The 15,262-nt window shown below is 34.5% G+C and overlaps 1 long non-coding RNA gene and 3 other non-coding genes across 4 annotated transcripts; 1 reads left to right on the top strand and 3 right to left on the bottom strand.

The window, feature by feature from the left end:
• Window positions 1–132: 132 nt before the first annotated feature.
• LOC149394557 (uncharacterized) lies at window positions 133–3,786 on the top strand. The gene is made up of 8 exons (XR_016299802.1): window positions 133–378; window positions 471–994; window positions 1,301–1,449; window positions 1,572–1,633; window positions 1,948–2,007; window positions 2,171–2,220; window positions 3,395–3,465; window positions 3,706–3,786. It is a non-coding gene; the product is annotated as an uncharacterized LOC149394557 (long non-coding RNA).
• Window positions 3,787–7,172: 3,386 nt separating this feature from the next.
• LOC149394556 (small nucleolar RNA snoR109) lies at window positions 7,173–7,271 on the bottom strand. Its single transcript, XR_016299991.1, has one exon. It is a non-coding gene; the product is annotated as a small nucleolar RNA snoR109 (small nucleolar RNA).
• Window positions 7,272–7,711: 440 nt separating this feature from the next.
• Window positions 7,712–7,834, bottom strand: LOC149394555 (small nucleolar RNA SNORD14). Its single transcript, XR_016299967.1, has one exon. It is a non-coding gene; the product is annotated as a small nucleolar RNA SNORD14 (small nucleolar RNA).
• Window positions 7,835–7,918: 84 nt separating this feature from the next.
• On the bottom strand, window positions 7,919–8,041 carry LOC149394554 (small nucleolar RNA SNORD14). The gene has a single exon (XR_016299957.1). It is a non-coding gene; the product is annotated as a small nucleolar RNA SNORD14 (small nucleolar RNA).
• Between the last annotated feature and the right edge of the window lie 7,221 nt (window positions 8,042–15,262).

The raw sequence follows: 15,262 nt of genomic DNA, 5'->3' as shown, positions 1-15,262 counted from the left end.
AAGCACCAAAGAAATGGAAATAAAAAAAAAAGGAAAAGCCCTTCTTTTGTGTAAAGTGGCTTTCGCCCATACATATATATATAATGAAGTTACCGTTTCAAAAAAAAAAAAAAAAAAGGAAAAGTAGGAAGAGAGAGAGAAAGTGAGGATTTGTGTGAGCTTTTAGTCAGAAATCGGAAAATGGAAACCAAAGGTTTTTGTACCGTTGGGAAAGAGTTTGATCTGTATATAAGTGTGTGTGAGAGAGAAACATAACTCATTTCCCTCTGTATATAAGTGTGTGTGAGAGAGAAACATAACTCATTTCCCTCGTGTTAGTGTTTGAAGGCTCTCTCTCTTCCAATCCTTCTGATAAAACCGCCGACGGACTAATCGAAGGTTATCTCTCTCTCTCTCTCTCTCAAGATCGTTAGGTTAGGGCTAATTTGAATGTTCAAATTTATTGAAAAAGAAATCCTGAACTTGGTCAGGGTTTGAAGGCTTCTCTCTCTCTACCGATCGTTCGAGTAAAAGCGCCGACGGACTAATCAAAGGTCAGCTCTCTTTCACTCTCTCTAACAGCGTCGGTTAAGGTTAATTTGAATGTTTAGCTTTTAATTCCGGTGAGGCTGACCTAATCGGCAATCTTTTATCCAGTTTTTTTGTTTGTTTCAAATTCAGATTTTCAGTTTCGTTTTCAAAAGAATTTTCCCAAATTTTGGTTGCTCGTTGAAATGGTGGTTTTTAGGTATACAGTTTTTTTTTGTGGAATCTGATTCCCATTCCACTGTATTTAAGGCTGCTAGGACAACATGGAACCAGTATTTGGGAAAAGAAAAAAATAATGATGGCTTTAAATTGAATTCTTGATCAAATTGCTTATGGTTTCTTCTTATTTTATTACTTTCTCATAGTTGTTTTTAATTTCTTGTTTTGATGAGGTGTATGGAGTGAAAATCCATGAACGTCGAGGATTCGCTGAGGCCGCGGTCGACAAGTCTTTCTCTCGGAAGAGGTACATATTTTTATGTGAAATATCTGGTAGTTTCGTGGGTTTGGATAATTACTCCTTAATCCATGTTCAATAATCTCGATTCACTTGTTCATATAATTATTGGACGAAGACTTAAATCAGATCAGAAACTGCGTATCGTGGTCTTTGAAACTAGCAGGTTTTAATGATCAAGAATGTTAATCTTGTATTTGATTTATTATAATTTATGACAACTTACAATAAAGAATGAACGACAATCGAGTGTTGTGGTCTATACTGCTATAAATACACTTCTTCTTATCTATGATTTTATTTTCTTCTCTTCAGCAATGGCACGAAGCCCACGCTCCTTCGTCGGGTGCCTTGCTATTCCCAGATCATGATCGAATGGTTCTCGCGGACGATCAAGACCCAACCTCTCTCACTCAATCTCAAACTGACCTAGTTTTCAAATGAATGGAATCTCGAATCAGAAGGTATGCTTATTTCATCTAAACTGTTTGTTTTTCTCTTTCCATCTTCATTAACAATCGGCTATGCATAATCTTAATACAAACTATCATATTTTCATCATACGAAGTGGTTGGTGGTTTTGCAGGAGATTGATGCGATGGAAGAACAGCTAAAGAGCAAAGATGAGACGCTTAACTTTTAACTCCGGTAAGGCAGACCTAATCGCCACTCTTTTTATCCAGTTTTTTGTTTTAAATTCCGATTTTTTTCAGTTTCGTTTTCAAAACAATTTCTCCAAATTTTGGTTACTCGTTGAAATGGTTGTTCTTATGTATACAGTTTTTTTATGTGGAATCTGATTCCCATTTCACTGTGTATTTTAAGGCTGCCAGGACAACGTGGAACCAGTATTTGGAAAAAAAAAATGATGGATTTAAATTGATTTCTTAATTAAAGTGCTTATTATTTTTCTTATTTTATTATTTTCTCACCGCTAATACTAATTCTCTTGTTTTGACGAGGTGTATGGAGTGAAAACTTGACTATGCCAAAACCACCTAAACGAACAGCATATCCAGAAGGTATGCTTATTTCCACCTAAACTTCCATAATGTAAACAATCGGTTTTTCTTTTTCTGATCGCTATATAATTAATGTTGCTTTACATGTTGCTCTGGGACATCGAACCCGTCACTGCCCTGTTTTGCATATCGAACCCTCCGTTTTTCTGATCGACACACTAAGAAGACGGAGACGAAGAAGATTGTTTGCTTCTTCATCATGATCTTTTTCGGGTACATCTTTTTCAGCCAAGCTTTTTATTTTCCATTAACAATCGTCTATGCATAATTTTAATACGAGCTATCATACTTTTCACCTTCGATCTCCTAGTTAGATACTTTCATGGATTACTAAAGGGATTATACTTTCATTTATTTTCAAGGTCTATTATTTTTTACATAATACAACAAATTTATTGATTAACCTCTCCCATACTGTTTTGGCTGGTTCTGAAAAATTTGTCCATAGGATTTTTTTTTTTTTGGGTAGAGGGGTTTAGGTTGTAGGGCCGGCCGAGTGTTTAGGCGTCTATTTTTCAGAGTCTGTCAAATCTTTTGGGGGATGTTAATCAATATCAATTTCATTAAAAAAAAAAAACTTCTAAAACTATAGGTATTATATATATTTTTTTTGGCTTAGAATTACATATATGCATTCCTTTATGTACTTTCTGTGAAAAATGCTGATTAGGAGCCTAGTTGCAGGTATACGGTAGTTCACTTATTATTAAGATTGTGCATCGATGTATTGTTACCATACATATACTTATTGTTCAGCTATTAATTATGTTACATGATATTACTATCTCACCCCTCAAATATAAACTACAAAGGCTTGATCCCTTCCTCTCTCCTAAAAAGGAGAGAGAGGGTATGTAAGCAGCTCAGTCTTGAGTGCAGCCATTCTTGCAGATGCATTAAAAAAACACCCAAAAAGATTGTTGCTTTGCTTCAATAACTGTCCTTGAGACAATTCCTCGGCTCTCAAGCCCCTTCTGCTAGGGTGACCCCCATTACCCCCCAAATGCAGGTTCTCTCTCTCTCTCTCTCTCTCTCTCTCTCTCCGATTGCAGCTCAGTTATTACTAAAAGACTTTTGTTCAAATATCTTGCTCACTCGAGCTGTCCGTTGTTGCCATTTTCATACTAGTCTAATTCTAACTCGTTGCTTTGATGTATAATTTTTTAGGTTCAAACAGTAGCCAAGAGAATTTATGTCTTCTTCCATTTGAGAAGCTTGTTTGCTCTGCTCTTTTTTTTAAGCAATGACCAAACAAATCATACATAGTTCGAAATCATCTTTATATATGTTCCTTATTTGAATGTTTCAATTCTTTGTTTGTTCTAGCCTGTTAGGATTTGAATGTTCCTCTTCTAACTCCCCCGGGGCGTTTCTTTTTGCTGAACAGGTGTTCTGCGTTGTCCATGCCCGGTCTGATCGTCTCCGAAGCAGAAACGCGAGGACGAGAACAGAGAATCGGTAATCTATTTATCCACTTTTTATTTTAATTCCTATTTTTAGTTTCTAGGGTGATTAGAATTTTACTTGTATCAGATTGCAGAGAAGAGTAGATCTTCCACGGTGGCACTGAATGCAGAGAAGAGTAAACCTCGCTAGGAGTTTGTTTAGCCTATGTCATGTGTGTCTAGTGTGGTTTTAAATTATCTGTTACCTGTGACAGAATCGTACCCGATTGTCTGTAATTTCTTGTTTTTTCAGGACATGGGCTGTGAGGTGAACGTGAGTATGAAGAGCTGATTTTGATGAGGTATATGGAGCGGAGAAAAGGTATAGCACATTCTCGACTAATAGCACATGTTTTGTTTAACTTTCCAAGTTAATAGGATTTTGTAGAAAGAACTTCATATTATATTCTACCTAGAAATATTTTCATAGTATCTATGCTAATTGAAATGATAGATTCTCCGGTAACACTTGCACTTTTGTGTAGGTTTTTATTTTGGGGTGTAGAGGGTTCAGTGCACATGCCATTTGGCGCTAACTTAAAAAGCTCTAGTGTTGCCATTTACCACTGGATCAGGTACATTACTTGCATAAATTAAATGGGAAAATAATTTTCATATTTTTTCACGCTTTCTTATTTTTTTTTTTAAATAAAAATGAGTTGTTATCCTCTCCTTTATCTGTTTGACTGGCACTAAATTATTTTTGTTTTTAAAAGTGCCGGCCGGCCCAAATATTAAACCTTTTTTTTTTTCTTCGGTCAAACTGTAGGGGGAGAATAAGCAACATCTTTGATTTTCAAATAAAACCATGTATGTATATTTTTATTTTTGCTGGAAGTATGTGTATTGTCATATTCCCCAAACATGATTTCTACCGAAGAATCTAATGTTTGAGATTGGAGTGCTTATTGTTGACATTGTGTATTGTTTTTGCGTTTGGTTTCTAATATATTTTACTTTTCATTCCATGTCGATATACGAACTACAAGGGCTTGATCCCTCTCTCTCTCTCTCTCTCTCTCTGAAAAGAAGAGAGAGAGAGGGTATGTAGGCAACTCAATTATGAGTGCAGCCATAATTGCAGATTGCATGGAATTCAAGACACTGCCGACCGCCTTTACCCCCAAATTCAAGATCTCTCTCTCTCTCTCTCTCTCTCTCTCTCTCTCTCTCTCTCTCTCGGGGTTGTTTTGTGATTGTCAGGATGTATTGTTTGTGTGTGTTCTATTTTGTGTAATCATCTTGTGTAGTTTTGAAATCTTCTCTTTATCTTGTTGTGCCTTCTGATTGTGGTTTTCTTGTTTTCGTGTTTGTGTGAAGTGGTCATGGACTACTTGTGTTGGTGTATTGTGTGGATTCCTATGGATTGTTTGTATCTCGTGTGGCTTTTTTCCTTCTCTGTGTGTTCCATGTTTGTTTTTAGTGTTTCTATTGTTTGTACGTTTTTTTTTTTACCTACATCACTCTTTGCATACTGTTTCACTTTGCTATACTAGCATTTGTTTTTTTAATTGTGTAAATCTTGTGTGCTATCTTTTTCTTTTGGCTACTTGATCTTGGTGACTGAAATATTCTTTTGTATAAGCCAATCTTAAATGGAAATATTCTTAATTGTTGGTATTGTTTGTATTAGCTAATCTTTAATGTTATTCATTATCATCATTATTATTATTATTTTCGCTGTTTGGTTTGATGGTGTGAAATTTACGTGATTCTTGTTATTGTTTGTGCAAGTTAATCTCGAGTGTGTGTGTGTGTGTTTTTTTTTTTTAGCCACTTGTTTCGGTGATATGAAATCCTCATTATGTAATCTTTGGTGAGTTGTTTGTGTGTTGTTTTCATTATGTCATCTTTGATGTGTTTTTTTTTCTTTTGGTACTTGGTATGAAATCTTGGTATTCTGTGTATAAGCTAGTGTTTGGTGTTTTCATTTTTTATTTTTTATTTTTTGCTAGTTTTGGTGTGAAATCTGCTTGTTTGGTATTATTGTTTGTGTAAGCAAAGCTTTGGCCTTCATTTACTTGTTGGCGTGAAATCTTTTTTATTGTTATTATTGTTTGTGTAAGCAAAGCTTTGACCTTAACTTACTTTTTTAGCTCGATCACAAACACAAGCAAAAAGTATAAAAGAAACTTAAAAAATATGAGAAAAATCATTGTTTGTATAATGTCAATCCCTTTTCGTAGATTACTTTTGGATGTTAATTTAATAAGAAAATGTACATATCTATCTAATCCATTATTAGGCATTCTATTGACGTCCTATTTAGGTGAATACTTAGAAACTCTGATATAGGGTCTAAGACCAAACGTAGGTTGAGGTTTGGTGAGATCTTCGGCTTATGGACTTTGCCTTGTCAAAAGTATGTTTATATTAGACAAATCGCAATATTAGAAGAAAAATGTAAGTGAAATGAAATGAGGATGCGGAATATAAAGGCGAAGTAAAAATAAGAGAGAATCTTGATCGCACTTTGGATGCGTTTAATTTTTCAAGCTATTTTTTTTTTTCATGGCGCCCCGGATCTTAATCAAGCTATTTTTTTTTCAAGAGTTCTCTCCTCGTGCCCATCTCTGACCCGACTCGACTGAAGTTGAATAAATGCATGAAGTTGAATAAAAAAAACGAAATAAGTACCTTGATTAAACGAGTGCTGAAAATATAACAAACTAGTATTAGTGGAATTAAACAAGTTTTCTTAAATTAGTGAAATTAAATGAGTGGTGAAAATATAGATGAATAAAAAATAAGAGAGAACCTTAATTGCACTAGAGAACCTTAAGTATTAGTGAAATAGGAGTGTTCTTATACTACCGATCTCCTAGTTAGTTAGTGCACTGACATACTACTTGGTGCTTTTGGACCTTGTCTTCTTAGACACTTGGTCTTCTTTGACATAGTAGCGAATCTCTCCTTGTTCTAGTTGGAGCTACCGATATTTTCATCCGCCGTCCCTTTTCATATCGATCTTCTTAAAATGCTCTAGAAGACTCGCTTGTGAAGCATTTCGTCTCCTCGTCAATGAGCGGCAAAGTTCGGTTATTGTGCTCGGTAAAAATATAATTCAAGTAAAAATCAATTACCATTATTTTAATAACCACCTACATTGTATCTTGTAACTTCTGGAGCTCATTCCTCCATGGTTTGAGAATAATATATAAGTCAAATCAAATGTATTCAACCATGATCATGTGTGTCTCCGATTAATTGTTAAATATTTCTCTCTTAAAAACGCTAAATATTAGTTACCGATTAATTGATAGATATTTATGCCACTTATGAAGTTAAATATTAGCTTTTTATTAATTATTTGTTAATTCTTGACTTCAACCAAAGTATTCTTCTCTAATCTTGACCATTTTTAGTTCACTTCCTTAATGACCCATTGACCCCCGTAAATTTCTTTTTATCTAGTTTCTCTCATGTGGAAATTTGTATTTTGAATTTTACCATCTTCAATTTTTTTTATCACTGCACAAGAGTTGTGGATGAGCCTGTACAAGTTCTGTAGGATCTCAGTCTGTACGAGGGAGAACTCATGAATGAAGTTTAGTCACTGAGCGTCAACACAGCTCTCAAGCCCGGCAAGGCTTAACCACTCTTTGGCAACAATCCTAATAAACAACATTTCTAGCAACAATTGTTAGAAAAATCGTTAAAAAATAAGACAATTTGAAAAAGAAAACAGAGTCGCACATGGATTAAGAACAGACTTTAAAAAAATGTAAGAAATTCGGTAAGCAGATTAGTCGAGGACGAGAAAGAATCTCGCGACAACCGGCCAGAAAACTTCTCAACCGTTCAATTTGGCTACAGCCTCTATGGCGATTGAAGATCAGAGCAAACTCTCATCTTGGTACAAATGTAGCGTTCATTAATTAAATTAATTAATAATGTATTGCTCTCAGTTAAGGCCAAAGTTTGTCCACTTGAGGCGACAAATTGGGAAGCTCAACCAAATGCAAATCAATTCCAAGAAAATCGAAAACATGCTTCGATTCTCCTGAAGAAGCCTTCCTCTCAGATCTATAAACAAAGCCCAAATCAAGAATAGGTCTCTATTCATAGATTAGAGAATCACAAGGCAACATCAAGAGCAACGAAATAAGATTCCGACTTCGAAGAGATAGATCTGAATAAAGCTGATCCTGAACCCCAAAACGACACCGTTTCAGTGTGGTTAAAGCAAAGTCAATCATCATCGAGCACATATACTCAGAACTCAAAAAACTGAATAAATCGAAGCTAATCATAAATGTAGTTTCAGACATCCAAGGAAGAATTGAGCAGCACAAACTCTCAAGCCTCGCTAGAGACGAAAGTTCTCAGGCGGCAACTGCGAATGTGATGAGAAACAAGCCTTAGGATTATCATCATCAACGACTTCTATCAAATCGAATCTAAATAAAAAAGAAATTCAAACAGAAAAAAGTCTGAAGATAAACAAAATATGTAAATGAAAATGGAGTTTCAGACATCCAAGGAAGGATTAAGCAGCATAAGCTCTCAAGCCTGGCGAGAGGCGAAAGCTCTCTGGCGGCAACTGCGAATGTATTGAGAAACAAGCCTTAGGATTATCATCATCAACAAAAACAGATCTGCAAAACTTGATATATAACTAAGAGAAATCTATATACAACAATGGAACGAAAAACGATAAAATTGTGATGAAATGAAACAGAGGATTCGAGAAACTTTGATGCGGAGGAGAAATCGAAAGTGGAATACGGTTTTCGGCTTATCCCTCGCCTGGACGTCTTTATATACTTTTTTTTGTTAGGGGTTATTAGGGTTTTGTGAGTTTTCTAGGTTGTGTTTGGTAGTTAACTCAAAAAGTTTTTTGTTTTCTGTTTTCTAATTTTTGTAGTTGTATTGAAAAACTGTTTTGTAGTTGTTTTCAAAAAGATGTTTGGTACAGTTTTCATTTTTGTTTTTGAGAAAGTGAAAAAACTGAAAAAAGTGTTTGGTATAGTTTTCATTTTTGTTTTTGAAAGAATGAAAAGAGAAGATGAGGAGAAAGATGAGAGAAGAGAAGAAAATTTTTTTCAAAAACACCTTTTATTTGTTTTCAGTTTTCTTTACTTTTTTCCAAAATAACTTCAAAATTTTTTGAAATTTTTTTCCAAAAACACCTAACCAAACATGTTTTCAATTTTGGTTTTCAATTTTTTCAACCCAAAAACTAGAAAACAGTTTTTGAGTGAAGAAACAAACATGGCCCTAAGTTTTGGGATTTTTTTTGCTTAATTCCACTTTTGCCCCTACCGAATAGGAGAGTTTTTACCCCTAACAAATAAAATTAAGGGGGTAAATGGCCATCATAAATAAAATTAAATTAGAAAAAAAAAACAAAAAAAGAGAAATATGATTAAGGGTTAATTACAGCATATAACATTTTGGGTTTTATATATTTATATTTCACTTTTTTCGGTGGCATAGATATCAAACGTTAAATTAAATTTGAGCGTCACTATTAGCATTTTTGTCGTTGAAAAACACGCAAAAACGGCCCCGTTTGGTTATGTTTTCTATCTCTGTTTTCTGTTTTCTGATTCTAAATTCTAGAAAACAGTTTTAGAAAAACTGTTTGGTTATAAATTCAGAAAACAGATTTAGAATCATGTTTCTGTTTTCTTTGAAAATTGTTTAGAAAACAGAAAACAATTAAAAGTTGTTTTCTATTTTATCTCTATACAATTGAATGGAAAACATAACCAAACAACATTTAAAATATTCTGAAACGTAATTCTAAATCTGTTTTTAAAATTTAAAAATTAGAATCAGAAAACAGAATTTAAAAATAGAAAACAAGTTTAGAAAACTAAACCAAACGGCCCCATATTTTTATGAGAATGAGTATATCAATGTATAATATTAAAAATACTGAGTATTTATGTTGCAATTAATCTAACAATAATAATAAAATGAATATAAATTGAGCTAATTTTTCAATATTTTATTACTTTAGTCTTTTGACATAATCTAACCTTCTTTAAATCGATCGTCCAAATTAAAGTTAAGAAACTCATCTAAAAACTGAGATGGTTTAGTTTTAGCTATTTAATTTTGAGAATGCGATTATGGCTTTGTTTGGCATTGTTGCGGTTTTAAAAAATTGATTTTAGATTCTACATTTAAAAAAAAAAAACTGTTGTTTTCAAAAGCATATAGGTGTTTGGTAAACTGTTGTAGCTGTTAACATAAACAGATTTTAGGAAAGAGAAAAAGTTTCAAAATATAGTTTTAAGATTTTTAGTTAAAATACTGAAAAACACTTTTCAATTTTTGAAAAAAAAAAAAGTAATTTTACCAAGCACTTATATACTTCTAAACCTAAAAGCAGATTTAATAAGCAATGTCAAATAGTGTCTATGTCAAAATGCTAAAGTAATGCAATTTCGAATGTGCGTAAAAGTCATTCATTTAAAATATGGCGTCTATGTGTTCTTTTAACAACATTCCTATCAATGGTGGCACTCAAATGTAAAATTTGATCCAAGTGAATATTGTTATGGCTTTAGTTTTATTGAATTTGAGTTTTTTTTTCTTCTTCGTTGTTTCTAAGCTACACCATGAACAAATCTCTTTAATGGCTATGGTGTAAGCAAGTTTTTAACATGGTTATGAATTCAATTTCACTAGTTTGAAGTATTTATTCATTTTATGTTGCTTTGTTTAATTTAATTATGTTCTTAATGTTTGAATGTGATTAATTGCCTCGTTCATGATTTTTTTACTTCGACTTGATGCTTGATAAAGATTAGGTTGATTATGTACGTGAATTGAATCACTGTAATACATTTTTATGCTAGAGATAGCTATGTTGTTAATAAGTTATTACACGTTCTTGTGTTTAATGTTTGCCTTGTTTTTAAGAATTGAGATCGAGAAATAAAATTCCAGCATAGGTTTATGTTGCTAGATGCTCGAGGGAGATTTAGTGATATCATTACTGTGAACGTGACAAACAAAGTACGTGTGTTTAAATCGTGCTTTACTTATGTGAATCCAAACCATCGAATAGACTTGTGAAGCCATAATCCTTACCTTCGTATAACCGTAAAACCATATTCTATTCGCTTTGTTTATTTATTTCTGTATAATTTAGTGATAACCATCATCCTCCATCTTTCGAGTTCAATTCATTTCTAGTTAATTTAGTTATTAATTAAGTTTAATCATCGTGAGATTCGACTCGTTCTTACGATATACTACTTTTGCTACTATGTGAACTTGCGACGTCGTAGTGAAGCTCATTTGGCTGAGGACTCTTGTTATAGTAGATATCATTGCTCTCTCTCTCTCTCTCTCTTGCGTGCTTTATTCATTTGATGTTGTTTTTCCATCCCCAATCGAAATTGTAATGGTTGTGACCTTATAATTGAATCTCACGTCACTATGGCGTTTTTCTAAACAAAATAAACTTGTAGTCTATTTTGTATAGAAAAATTGTAAAATTACGATCGACCTCCATCTGCGTCTTATATAACAAGTTAAAACAGACACTATCAAATAAAATAGACTCAAACTTGTTGCTAATAACGTAGGAATCCATTCACCAAAATAGTCACACATTTTTTAGAAGTCCGATTTGAATATATATTTTTATGAGCCTCAAATTTATGTGGATGAGATTCGAAACAATATGGATATGAAACAATAATAAAGAGTGAGATGTAAAGAACAAAATGCGAAATTGATCAATAGAAAAAATAATTAATCGCAAACTTATTTCTTTTTATGTTTCTAAAATATACACTCGTTAATATGTCAACACAGATCAGAAAGAACATATTATTATTATTTTGCCTCTAAAATAAAAAAAGTAACTAAACCCCATACAGAGCCGGCCCTGGGCTAAGGCGGGCTAGGCCCAGGCCTAGGGCCCCAAATGTGGATGGGTCCCACAAAATTTACACTTTTTACCTATTTTAAAGAAAATTTACATTTTTTACCCTAAAAGTTTACACTTTTGGCCCATTTTTTAAAAAATTTACATTTTTACCCTGAAAATTTAAATTTTTAGTAGTATTATAGGGCCCCAAAATATTGAATTGCCGAGCCCCCGGTAGTTTGGGCCGGCCCTGACCCCATATCACAAAGAACGTGAGACATTATTATTGAGCGAACGGGTAGGCCAAGGGAACGTTAGGTCAACTAGTTGCTCGTGTTCTCGGAATCCGTTAACGGCGGTGGCGTTGGCGACCCAAAGGCAGTAAGTCGGGCACCGGAAATTTCTGTCTCTCTTGGCTCTGTAGATATCGAACGTCACCGAACCGTCGCGCCAAATCGTTGAGCACTGAAACTTGGTGGTCAAGAAAAAATTGACTCGGAATCGCCAGTGGAACGAGTCTCCGAAGCCAAGCACGTGTTCTCCGAGATCGTCTTCGCTGGACCAGCAATGAATCTTCAGCGGCTCGTTGTTCGGAAGGAGGTTCTGTATTGTCACCGTGATTTTCGGTGCACGAAAGCTTATCACAGACCTCCTCTCCAGGGGTATTTTCGTCCCCACGTTTTCAATTGTAGCTCTCGAACTATTTGCTATTACAAAGCAATAAGACACCTGTGAATGATAATGAGGACTGTTTTCTTTGTTGCGAAAGCATGTACATATTATATATATATACGTAAATGAGCATGCACTAATTAAGGACGTCTCTCTTGTTTGAAACTTATCTCGAACCCAATACATGCACTACTTCTCATAGTATATATGGAATTGGTTATTTATATGTTTATGTACAATCATTAAGTTAGTTGTCCAAAGTCAAAGAGAGTATATTTAATTTTTTTTAAAGGGTAAGTGCTCTAAAAGAAGAGGTTGAAATTCGTCCTTGTATTTGAAAAAGTTTAATGCCTCTTTTAATTTTTATCGTATTTAAGAAATTTAGGAAACTACGTTGACGTACATACATGCATCATGCAGGCACGCGCAACAAACCAAATTAATGTGATATATATTTAGAAGTGATTTTTTTACTTGTCATAAAATTATTCAAGTTTGTTACTTACTATAAAAATAAATTATAATTTTTCGTCTATGCAAAGCTTTATATTTGGGAACTTGATAAGCTACAGGTATGAGTTTAAGTAGACCAAATAAATACAAATATAGTGTATGACTTGTACCTATCTTTTCATTTAGAAAGTGGGGGTATTTTACCATATGAGATAGTCCCTCTTGTAAAGTTTAATATGTATATTTGCGTACAAAATTTTTCAAAGCATGATATTCTTTAGAATATCTATATATATGTGACAACTTAACACTTAAAAAGATGAATAATAAAATGACAAAAGACTCAAATTCGTTAAAAATAATAAAAATGCTTTTTCAAAGTTTGAATTACTATCTTTAATAAATATACAAAAGTGGATAGGCAACTTCGCATCTAAAACCTACGATAAGCCGAGATTTATAAGATGAATAATAATTTATACACTAAAATTTATATCAATTATATATTTTTATCAACCCAAATTTGTATGATTTTTTAATTTGCCCCCTTTCTATTTTCTTTTACAATTTGCCCCCACCCGATTGGAATTCCTGGATTCAGCAGTAAACAAACCATGAAACATCAAGATCAGATTTTGAACATGACACATCTCGACTCCAAAACCTCTCTAGCTCATTTATTAATATATGTCAGCAGAGAAAAAGAACATATTTTTATTATATCTTCATTCTTATTAATTTGTCTCATTATTATAGAGCGAATGGGTAGGCCAAGGGAACGCGATATCAGCCACGTCATCGTGTTCTCGGAATCCGTTCACTGCGGTGGCGTTAGCGACCCACAGACAGTAAGTCGGGCACCGGAAATTGCTGTCTCTCTTGGCCTTGTATATATCGAACGTCATCGAACCGTCGCGCCAAATCGTTGAGCAACGAAACTTGGTCGTGAATAAGAAGTTGACTCGGAATCGCCAATGGAACGAGTCTCCGAAGCCGAGCACGTGTTCTCCGAGATCGTCGTCTCTGGACCAGCAGTGAATCTTCAGCGGCTCGTTGTTCGGAAGGAGGTTCTGTATTCTCACCGTGATTTTCGGTGAACTAAGCGAAATCATAGCTCTCTTCTCCGAGGGTATTTTCGTCCCAACGTTTTCGATAGTACCTCTCGAACTACTCATTATTACAAAGCAAGACATGAATGATAATAAGACTGATAATGATAATGAGGACTGTTTTCTCAATACACCCATGATTGTTATTGCCGCTTGTTTCTTTGTTGCAAAATTATATCTTAATCTTTGTGTGTATGTGTGTGTGTATATATATATATAGATAGATAAGCATGCATTAATTAAAGGCATGCATATCTCTAGTTTGAAATTGAAACGTGATCTCGAATTATTTATGTTTATATCTATGGAAATGCGTGCACTTATTCTCAGCGTATATGGAATCGGTTGTTTATACATTTATGTTTAAATTGCAATCATAAATGTATATCTCCAATATCAAAGAGAGTATATATATAAATGAATATAGAAAAAATGGCATGAACTAGCCAATTCAAACTATGGTTTTTGCAAAATAGCCATAGTTTCATTAGCTAAAGCAAAATAGCCAATTGAGAGTACAAATACCATAATATCCATTATTGTTTGGTATATAAGCTTCAGTTCTAAAATTTCGTCCCTTTCCTTCTTCACTCTTCTGATTCAAAATTCAAACGCTGCCGAGTTCTCGCCGACGACGGTCAGCGGCGGCGAGCTGTCATAGCTTTCGACGGAGCTCCCGGCGTGCAACTCGAACGAAGGAGAGCGGAGACGATGAAGGAATCTGCGCGGCTCGGAGCCGAGAGAAACGGAGCTCCGGAGACTGAGAGTTCGGTCCGAAGCGGCGGAGAGAGATTGGGAGCAGCGAGGCCTCCGGCGACTGAGGCGGTGATGGGGAAAGGAGATGATGATGTTAGGGGCGGAGAGGAGGAGAGCGAAAGTGGAAGCCATGGATGGACTGGATTGAGATTTTCGATTATCCGAATTTGTGCATTTTACGGTGTTTTGTATTATGCGTTCATGAATTGGATTTCCAGGTTTTCATTAAATTTAATCCTGCCTAGATTAATGTTAATCTCACCTTCATAAAACTTACATTCTGTTTATATAGTTCGCTGTGATTAAATTTAATCATGCCTTCACTAATTTTAATCCTGTGTAGTTTAATTCAAAATATTTGGAATAGATTGGCAGGATTAATTTTGTTCATATTTTCATGAGTTTAAGGTATGATTAATTTTAATTCAGCCTAGATTAATCTTCCAACATACCAACAGACTAATCCAACCTTCAATGAAATTAATCCAAACACATATCAACATATCCAAACTGATATTAACATACCAAAACACATACTTAAACATACCAAATCATTGTCTAAATATTTCCAGAAACATACTACAGGTTTCATAATAATACCAAAACATACTAAAGGTTCCATAATAATACCAAAATAACCCAAATATTACTCCATCCGTTCTTATTACATGTTTCTTCATTTATCAAACATACTAAACTCATTGGTAGCTCGATCTCGTGGTCACTCAGATTTGACAAGATTCATTTATTCCCATCGAGTCGTGTGTGTGTGTTGATTTTGGCATTGTTGTTCCATGCCTCTCGCACAATCACGAAATCGCTCGGGTTAATCTACCCTTCATTAAATTTAATCCTAGGTTATAAAATCGGGGAGAATTAGGGTTCAGAATCGCTTGAGAAGAATTAGGTGCGCCAGTTGGAGGAATTAGCGGGCGGTGCGGCGGAGGCGTGGGGCGGCGAAGGCAGGCCGGAAATGGTGGACCACG

The sequence above is a fragment of the Urtica dioica genome, chromosome 6, assembly GCF_054948205.1.
Source record: "Urtica dioica subsp. dioica isolate 48M chromosome 6, U.dioica_male_clone48M_v1_H2, whole genome shotgun sequence".
NCBI lineage: Eukaryota > Viridiplantae > Streptophyta > Magnoliopsida > Rosales > Urticaceae > Urtica > Urtica dioica.
Note: the sequence above shows the minus strand (reverse complement) of the source record. Positions and strands in the feature narration are given on the sequence as shown.